This window comes from Eubalaena glacialis, chromosome 1, assembly GCF_028564815.1.
Source record: "Eubalaena glacialis isolate mEubGla1 chromosome 1, mEubGla1.1.hap2.+ XY, whole genome shotgun sequence".
In the NCBI taxonomy this organism is placed as follows: domain Eukaryota; kingdom Metazoa; phylum Chordata; class Mammalia; order Artiodactyla; family Balaenidae; genus Eubalaena; species Eubalaena glacialis.
Window position 1 is genome coordinate 49,351,873 of NC_083716.1, and position 10,261 is coordinate 49,362,133.

General features: G+C 41.1%; 1 protein-coding gene across 2 annotated transcripts in view; it reads right to left on the reverse strand.

Annotated features, from left to right (window-relative positions):
* Positions 1–9,213, reverse strand: part of MAPK8 (mitogen-activated protein kinase 8) — a 111,783-nt gene extending 102,570 nt beyond the window's left edge. For both annotated transcript variants that reach the window (XM_061196391.1, XM_061196400.1), the window contains exon 1: positions 9,056–9,213. The gene's annotated coding sequence lies outside the window, so the exon portion shown is untranslated. The remainder of the gene's footprint in view (positions 1–9,055) is intronic.
* Positions 9,214–10,261: the final 1,048 nt, after the last annotated feature.

Here is a 10,261-nt window from a genome sequence, read left to right on the forward strand (position 1 = left end):
GTTTCAGGTGTACAGCATAGTGACTCAGAATTTTTACAGATCATACTCCATTAAAGGTTATTACAAGACAATGGATATACTTCCCTGTGCTATACAATATATCCTTGTTGCTTACCTATTTTATACATAGTAGTTTTTATCTCTTAAATCCCATACCCCTATCATGCCCTTCCTCCCTTCCTTTCCCCTACTGGTAACCACTAATTTGTTTTCTATATCTGTGAGTCTGTTTCTGTTTTGCTATAGATATTCATTTGTTTTACTTTTTAGATTCCACATATAAGTGATATCATACAGTATTTGACTTCCTCTGTCTGACTTATTTCACTAAGCACAATATTCTCTAGGTCCATCCACGCTGCTGCAAATGGCAGAATTCCACTCTTTCATACTGACCTAGTTTTATGTGTCACCTTGGCTGGGCTACAGTCCTGTTATTCAATCAAACACGAATCTAAGTGTTGCTGTGAAGGTACTGCAGATGTGGTTAAAGTCCACAGTTGACTTTAAGTTGATTATCCTCAATAATGTTGGTGCACCTCATCCACTAGTTGAAAGGCCTTAAGAGCACAACTTCCTTTCCTAAGGAAGACAAAATTTTGCTTCAAGACTGCAGCATCAGCTCCTGTCCAAGAGATTCTTGACAGCCTGCCCTACAGATTTCTGACTTGTCATCCCCCATAATTGTGTAAGCAAATGCCTTGAAATTTCTTCATATACACATACATACAATTATATCTCCTACTGATTCTGCTTCTCAGGAGAACTGTGACACCTGGCAAAACCTCACTCCAGAGGAATTGAACCATCTGCCTTACCTGTGCTTGTATCTAACCACATAAATAATGCTGGGGGGGGGGGTAATCTCAAACCAGGCTGACTGATATCACTTTAAATTCAAGACTTCTAACCATTAAATGAATAATCAATACTTCTTAGCAAACTAATTCAAAGACTCCCATCCCCCTCTGGCCATACCAATCTCAATGAGAAAACAGAAACCATGAGAGAAGATGAAAGCCAAGAGGATAAGCCTTCATCTTCCAGCCACCAAATTCCCTTGGAAGAACACACAGCTTTTTCACATTCCCTCCTATCTGATGGAAGACCTCTCTCTAACAAAGGCCAACCTCTCTATCTGTGCTCTCCATCTCCTTTCCTGCATATTCTCCTTTTTACTAACTGGACCGCATATTTTTCTTACCTACCAACCCACTTCTCTGTTCCACTTCATAGACGTATTAGAGAAATAACATTTGCAAATTTTCATATAATCTGGAATTAGGGAAAGACTTGCTAACCATGGCATATAATTTAGAAGTCAGTAAAGACTGGTAAGCTTAACTACTGAGAAAAAAAGACAACAATAACAGCATGACAAAACCATCATAAGCAAATTTAAAAGGCAAATGATAAATTGGAAAAAATATTTCCAAAAAATAGCACAGAGCTATTTCCCTATAAAAATAAATCCTACAGGGCTTCCCTGGTGGCACAGTGGTTAAGAATCCACCTGCCAATGCAGGGGACACGGGTTCGAGCCCTGGTCTGCAAAGATCCCACATGCAGCGGAGCAACTAAGCCTGTGTGCCACAACTACTGCACCTGCACTCTAGAGCCCACGAGCCACAACTACTGAAGTCCACATGCCTAGAGCCCGTGCTCCGCAACAAGGGAAGCCACTGCAATGAGAAGCCCGTGCACCGCAACGAAGAGTAGCCCCCGCTGGCCACAACTAGAGAAAGCCCGCGTGCAGCAACGAAGACCCAACGCAGCCAAAAATAAATAAATAAAATTAAAAAAAAAAAAAAGAATCCTACAAATCTAAGAGAATGAGTAACAAAGCAATTAAAAAATAGGCAAGGATATAGATAGTTCACAATAAAAATACCATTAGTCCTTAAAAGACGAAAGATGTTTAATCTCACTTACACTGGCAATGAGGAAAGAAGCAGGCATCCTCACACAGGGCTGGTGGAATGTGTAGAAGTGAAACAACCTCTACAGATGGCCCTTCGGTAATATCTATCGAAATTATAAATGCACATACACTCTGACCTAGCAATTCCACTTCTGGAGATATATCCCACACATGTCTATACAAGTGTGAAATTATGTATGCACAAGGTAATCCACGGCACCATGGCTTTTGATAGCAAAAGACTGAAAACAACCTAAATGTACCTCAAAAAGGGACTACTTAAATATATGTTACACCTGTAACCTGTATGATGTACGATGGCCTGTATGATGGTGTTACTGACCGAATTTTTGAATCTTCCCCAAATTCTTACATTGAAGCCCTAACCCCTAGGTAATAACCTAGGTAATCAGGTTTACAAGGTCAATCAATCAGGTCATGAGGATGGGGCCCCCATAATGGGAATAGTGTTGTAAAACGAGGAAGAGAGAGTAGAGCACTCTTTCTTCATGTGAGGACACAGTGAGAAGGTGACATCTGAAAGCCAGGAAGAGTCCTCACCAGGAACCAAATCTCTTGGCACCTTGATCTTGAACTTCCCAGCCTCTAGAACTGTGAGAAATAAATGTCAGTTCTTTAAACCAGCCAGTCTATGGTATTTTGTTGTAGCAGCCCAAGTTAAGAAAAATGGTATACCATGAAGGTGTTAAAAAAAAAAAGGATAAGCATGATGTTTATGTACTGATAGGACTAATATGAAATCACCTCTAAGCTAGACAGTTAAGTTAAAAACAAAAGGTGGAGGGTATGTGCATGGTATGCATCTTACATAAAAAATGGGGGAGGCAGAGGACATATATATGTAAGATACATAATCCCTCACTGGCAATTCTGAAATCCATAAAGCTCTGAGAAATACAAGCTTCTTATAAGTTTAGTACAAACCTATTTGGTGTCAAGCCTGACCAAAAATTCCATAAGACTATTTATAATTTTTATTTATCCTTACTGTACTATTTATGCTTTCAATTCAGAAATATTAATGTGTTTGATTATGGGATGCTACACTACCTCTCACTAGGGATTTTGGATAATACAGCAGATGCACTATATTACCTTTTCACAGTCCTCCCTCACCGCCCCCCCCCCAAAAAAACCCCCAAACCTTAATTCTGAAATACATCTGGACCAAAGGTTTTGGAAAGGAATTATATACCTGTATATTTATCTGCACACACATAAACGATCTTTGGAAGGATTCACAGGAAACCTAACACTGTTTCCATGCAAGGGAATGGGGTGGCTGGGCTGCACAGGGTCGAAAGGAAACTTTTTACTGTATATCTACTTAAATCTTTGGAATTCTGAATCAAAGTGATTATACTACTTAGTCAAAAGATTAAAAAAATGTAAATAAACTAAAATCACTAAGACTTCTAAATTCTCAACAGTAACAGACAAAGCCAGATGCTTTGGTTTTTGTTTTGACTGAAAAGTGACCCTTAAGTCACAGGGAGATCTATACAGTGGTGGCTTTCCTTTATCTCACTTTTGGTTGACCCAAATGGCATTTGAGAGGGAATCACCCTCTCAGGAGCAAGGCAGGGAATGGTGCGTTTCCACTCTCATTAATAGCTTTTAGGAAATAGCAATCTCCTGATGTTTTTGATGCCTCATGCCAAGCAAAGCAGGTGTGCTTGACTGTTTTTCTTTTCTAGTGTCCCCAGAAATATGATGGGGCTCAGGTCTCCCAGCAACAGGAAGCAGTGAAGCCCACACTTCTCAATATCAGAGAAAGGCTTAAGAAAGTACTACCATAAATCTAACCTTCAGTCTTCAGAGCTTCAATACAGTAGAGTTGGAGGACTCCAGTTAACATTTGACTAGCATCTTTTCTACTACCTATCTTCATACTTTTCATTTACTTATTTTGATGTCCTGTTGTGTTCCAAAATGGATGAGGTGACTATAAGGTTTGCCTTTTCTTCTGATTTAGATTTTGACTAATCTGTACCACACTCTCAACTTTAACCAGAAATCAAGAGAGAAGACATCTCGCTTTTTGTGGTTTATCTAGTCAGTATATTTAAAAGGCAGGGCTAGAGATGTACGGTTCAGAAGTCCCCAAATGCCCCAACATCCAGCTCTCAGGCCTGATGCCTAAAGAAATTCCCAATGAAATGCCTAACAATACTTTGTTTCTTGTATTAGGACATAAATGCACTTATGTTTGTTCTCGTCTCCCATCAAGTTATACTCATTGAAAGTAGAGACTGACTTCGACTTCCTGTGGCCCCTACATCACTTAATACCTGGTTTGGTATAGAGTGGCTTCTCAATAAATACTGCCTGTGCGAACCCAGCATCATCTCATAGTTGCTGTCTGCAAGAAATTTGATGTACCAATATAACCACAGAAATACTACACAGAAAACTTATAAAAACATAGAAAAGAAAGATAATATTTCCAGATGCTACTTAATAACCTCTAGAAAATGGTTAATGAACTGTTGTGGTTACCCAGTCTCTACAAATTTGCAATTTTCACACAGAGTCAAAGATTTCAGTAAGATTAAATTTAAAAGATGAACAGTATTCCATTTTCTTCAAATGTGGGTACACTTGATAAACTATTCACAGCTCCTGGATTCCCATTCCTTTAGAGATCTGTCAAAATAAACCTACGAAAGCTTAGGCAATTCTCTGCAGTGGGAAAGGTAAACATGGAAAAACTTTGTGTTAGAGAATGTGGCAAATTTTCCCTTTAATATTGCTTTGGGAAGATTTCCAAATTTTAAGGCAGAGAGGATTACTGATCCAAATGTTAAATCATTTCAATCAATTCAGATTAGATGACAGGATCAAATTTTAAATAAACCCCCAGAGATGCAGAGGGGAAAAAAACCTGGTATATTCTGGAGAATTTGAATGTATACTGTACATCAAATTAGTTTTAAATTTACTTGGCATTTTGCATTTGTTCCAAGTTAAAAATAATTAGTGATAACAATAGCTAAAATTTCCTTAATACTTAAATCTAGTGTTCCAGGTACTGTAGTTGCAGTACCTAATTTAATCCTCATAGCCCTATGAGACTATATGCTATTATCATTTTCATTTGACAGATAATAAAACAGGCCGAAAGATGTTACAAAACCTGAACTAGCCTACGCCATATAGTTAATTAGATTTGGAGCATGGATTGTAACTCAGGGCTGACTCTATAACATCCATGCTAGCAACCACTATTAAGTTTGGGAACCTTAACTTTCTAAAGAATTGGCAGATTTTAACCAAACCGGATGCATTACAAAGGGTAACAGGAGACGTAGGCATATATTTACACTATATTTGCTATACTTGTCATACAACCCACCACCCTGAAAAAGAATGGCAGTTAGTAAGTTCTCTAAAAGGCCTTATACACATACACACCCACATATAATTTTAAAAACTGGATTTCAATAAAATTTGGCCTGCCCAGAGACTTGGGGTAGGCTTTTGTTCGTTTGTGGGAAGCCCTCTCATAATCTTTTAAAAGAGCATAAATTCACTGTTTAGATATGCCTTAAGTTTATCCCTGACCATAAGCTTCTTAAGGCTAATAAACTCTTCACTTTCACATTTTCCACTAAGTATCTGAAAGCACGAAGTCTCATTAGTAAGTATGGTGCTGTGGAATGAATAAAAGCTTTTTATTTGATTTTTAAGAATAGATATTACAGAAAATATTTGATTCAATAATTTTCTGTTTCTGTAGATTACAAAAGTCTAACTTTCTTTGCTATTCTTGACATGGCATTCTGGTATCACCCAAGAAGGACTCTTTTTGTCCCCATATATTTTCTGAAGAACCACCTATCTGGGGAACAACCTATTTAAAAAAAAAAAAAAAAGAGTTCCAACAGCCTCAGTTTACAGTTCTAGCCACTCGTCCACAACTCTAGAGCTTGCTGATGACAAAGTCCAGATGACAGAACTGAGAAGTGAACCTAGGTCTGATTCCTGGACAGGTCTATTTCCACCTACTGCCCTGACTGATAGGATAGCTTATTTTAATACTCCTGTCACCTTTTAGGTAGTAAAGTTTATTGACTCAGAACTCATTTCTGAAATCAAAAACTCAAGTTAATCTGCATTAGAGCAAGAAGACAGAGCTGTAAATGTTCATGTAAAGAACTCATGACTAAAACAATAAGCATCATAGCTCACAGATATAGACAAATGAGGTATATCTAAAGTTATGTAGCTATAATGACTTCCTTGAACTACATGAATCAGAAACACTAGTATCCATACCACTGACTTGACCAGAGACCTCTACAGAGCTGGCATCTTAATATCAGACATTATTTTATACACATGCAACAAAGCATCTCAATTATCTAGATGAATCAAATATGTCAAAACTCAACTCACTGACAAAGATATGAAGAATCGGGCTTCTATTAAACAAGCTCTTAATTGCCACTAGGATAGTTTGTGACTAGTCACGTAATAAATTACTTCAAGTTGTTTCACTGAGCATTGAGTATCATCACAAGGTTATTTCCATAATATTAGGCATTGAGCAAACAGTTAAGATTATAACTTCATTACTTTTGGCAGAATTCATTCTTAAACTAATTTCTTTCCAACTGGCCTTTCTCCCAGGATATAAAGGAATACAAAGGATATAGTTTCCTACTCTGCGAGGACACTTAAAGGGAACCCTTTTCAAATTCATTACTGGAATATACTTCCTAACAGAATCAGTGCTATCTCTTCCTTTAAAGATAACGTAGAGTGAGATGGGGAGTGACTGCTAATAAGTATGGGGTTTCTTGAAAAAGCTGTTATTTTTTAAAACCGACAGAATTTATAAAACAAAGCAAAAAAAAAAACTCTGGTTTGACACATGTATAGCCTGACAGTGAGGATTTGTATCAGTAACCCTTACTGGAATCTGACATAGGTAAAGCAGTAAAGTTTAGTATCTCAAGACTTTCATCCCTTATCTTAACAAAGTACCATTTTACTTCTTTATTTGTACTCTAAATCAGAGAATAATAAGCTCATCTCAAATTCTTTCATATCCAAAGCAAATGCTAAAACGTATTAAGTGGAAAAGAAATGTAATGTAGATAAATTAATATTATTTTGAGTTTTAGGCCCATATGCCTCACCAATAGTATTAGTACAAAGAAGAATTTAAAATTAAACATTTCTAATAAAACTTAAAAAAAAAAACTTTTAGGCAATGTGTTTCCTTTGTTCTAACTTATCCACTTAAAAAGGAGTATTCAGAAACTTTTCAAGTAATATTCACAAAAGGATAAATGCAATCATTTTAGACCCTGTTGAAATATCACTGTGTGTCTGTGTCTGTGTGTGCATACATATCACACACAGACACACACACATATTAAAAAAATATTTTAGACAAGGTTTAATTTTAGGATAGCCAATGGTTTAGAAGTGATAGAAAAAAAAAAAATTAATACTGAAGTGATTCAAAAGCCCCTACTGTCGGGACAGATAATATATATGAATTGATCATTTAGCCATCTGGAAGTGACGGTTTGCATGAGGCTTCCAAAACTTTACAGAGAACATTAAACGTTTTTTGCTAAGGCTTGAGTTTAGATACTATCAATTATAAAGAGCTTTTCATCAATCTGATTTTTATTGAATACTTACTATATTCCAGGCTAGGTGCTAGAGACATAGAGGCAAGACAGGTCTGTCCTCAAGGAAGGCACATTTTGATTGCTTGCTTAAGTCAGATACAGCACTAAACATGTTAACTGACAGCATATGACCTCCTAGGCTTAACCCACAGCAGGGGATTCTGAAGTAAACGTTACAAGTGACTGTAAGGAAATACATAAAAGCTGTTGTACATTTAGACCAAATCTAACTCTACTTCCTAACATGTATAACATTACGCTAGAAGTTCCAGATGTACTACTAAAAAAATAGTAAAATGACCCAAAGTATAACTATACCTTCTTTAACACATACCACTTACACAATCGTCTCACTTAAAGGTACATCTATTATATTTTAGTCAAAGTATCTTCTTCCATTAAAGGATATTTCTCTTTACCCTCAAACTCTCATCTGGGTACAACACTGAACAGTTGCTGAACGAATGAATGAAATAAACAGATGTTCTAATTACCAAGGAAGTACTTTCTAGATGCTTATCTCAAAACACAATGGACTGACAGACCAGAATTCTACTGTAAAGATCACTGAATTTCAGAAGCAAAAATAGTAACCACTGAACATTGTCTGATACCATGCGGTCAACATGTTAAATTCACAGTAAACATGACAGGAAACTTTCAGAAATTAAAATGAAAAGTGTTCATCACAGTACTTTAAAACAGATTTGGCTCCCATCGAAGGACTGGGAACTCAAGTCCAAGACAAAGAGAAGGGAGGGTGGGGTGAAAAAGTCAAAAGGTCACCACCGAATGACCCTCAAGAGAAATGCGCGCTGACCACTGGAGTTCGCGCCGAGCTTGACGGACACCTCCTGCCCAAGCTACGGGCCCGGGCTCTTCCTCGCAGCCCGGAGCTGAAGGCCACCCCAGCCTCTTTCGGCGCCGCCGCCTGCGTTCGCCCAGAATATCAGCACAAAGAAACCACCAAGAAACAAAACACTGTCCCCGTGGGCGCCGGGCAGGCGTCGGGACCGGGCCACCGGAGCGCTCTCTGCGGCTGCCCGCCGCCGGAGGAGGTAGCCAGGGCGGAGCGGGCCGCCTAGGCGCCTCCGTCTGGACCTTCGCCGAAGTGTTTCAGAACTTGCCACCCACCTCCCGCTCCATTTTCCCCTCCCGACGTGGACGCGGGACCCGCGTTCCCCGCGAGGAGGGCGCGCGAGGACCCACGGGCGGAGCTGGGGCGGGGGGAGGCCGGGACGCGCCTGGGTCCAGCAGCCCCACGCCCACTGGCCGGCCCCCGCCTCCCCGGCTGCTATTGTTCCCGCACCGCCCCCGCCGGCCGCGCGCCCCCCGCCCGCCGCGCGCTCCCGCCCCCACTCCCGGGAGGGGGTCAAGGCTGAGGAGAGGCGGTGGAGGCAGCACAATAACATAAACACGGCGGGGCCGCCGGCCGCCCCGGCCCTGCGGCACTCGCCGCACTCACCCGGCAGTGCAACGAATGGCGACAGGAAAGCCCGGCGGCGGGAACCGGCGCCGTCTTGGCGGTCGCCGTGGCCGTTACCCAGCGCTGCTCGCGGCTCCGCGCTCCGGACCGCGTCGTCCGGCCTCGGCCCCTCCGCTGAGTAACACGGACGCGGGCCGTCACCGCGCACGCCCGCTCACGTCATCGCGCAGGGCCCCGCCTCCGCGCTTCGCGAGAGCCCCCACGGGGCGGAGCAGCCCCGGGGCCCGGATTTCGGGGGCGGAGCCCGCAGTCCAGGGGCGGGGCTACTGCAGGGGGCAGGGAGGACTTGCGGAGGTCACCTGGAGGTGGAGCTGCGGGGAGAGCCTCTGAGACAGACTGTGAGGGGCGTGGCGGGAAGATGGAGGGGGTGGAGACTTGCTCCTGGCACGTGGCGGCGTGTGGCCTGAGCGCCCGGCATCTGTACGGGGGCGGTACCCTAGTCCCAGCCAAAGCCTCAGGGGCTCCTCGCCCCAGGGTTTGAAGGTCAGGTGCGATCGAGGCAGACCCGCCCCGGGATCAGGCACTTCGGCCCGGGCTCACACCTGAGAGACCGGGCTCACACCTGAGAGACGAAAAGCTCTTTACCATGGCTAACAATACGTTACATTCTGAGGACACCTGCTTTGGGCCCAGCAATCCTTAAGCAAATATTAGCCACTTGGAAAAAGCTGCCTCCTGTTTTCTCCAAATCCACTTCCTACAAAAGTCCTTGCACTACCCTATTTGTCTCTGGGCCCTACAAAGCATGTATATGTTAGTTACAGAAGTGACAAATTGGCAAGCCCTTAAATATCTGACGAGTGGAAAGATGTCTAAATCACATACATGCTTGCAATAGAATACATTTTAGCAATTTAAATGCCATGTGTTCAAGGGATTCTTAACCACACAGGAAAATGTTCATCATACATCACTAAGAGAAAGAAGCAAGTCTATATATATACAGAATGATCCTACTTATATAAATACTATATATACATAGAAAAAACCTGGAAAGAAACATGGCAAATTATTTTAACAGTAGTTCATCACTGGACTGTGAATTGTTCTCTTTTATATTTTGAGTATTTTTCCATGGTTTCCAAATTATGTTCATAATCAGAAAAAAATATTACCTTAATCATGAATAATACATATTTGTTGAATAAATGAGTGAATTCAGGTAGACTACTTCCATGTCATGTT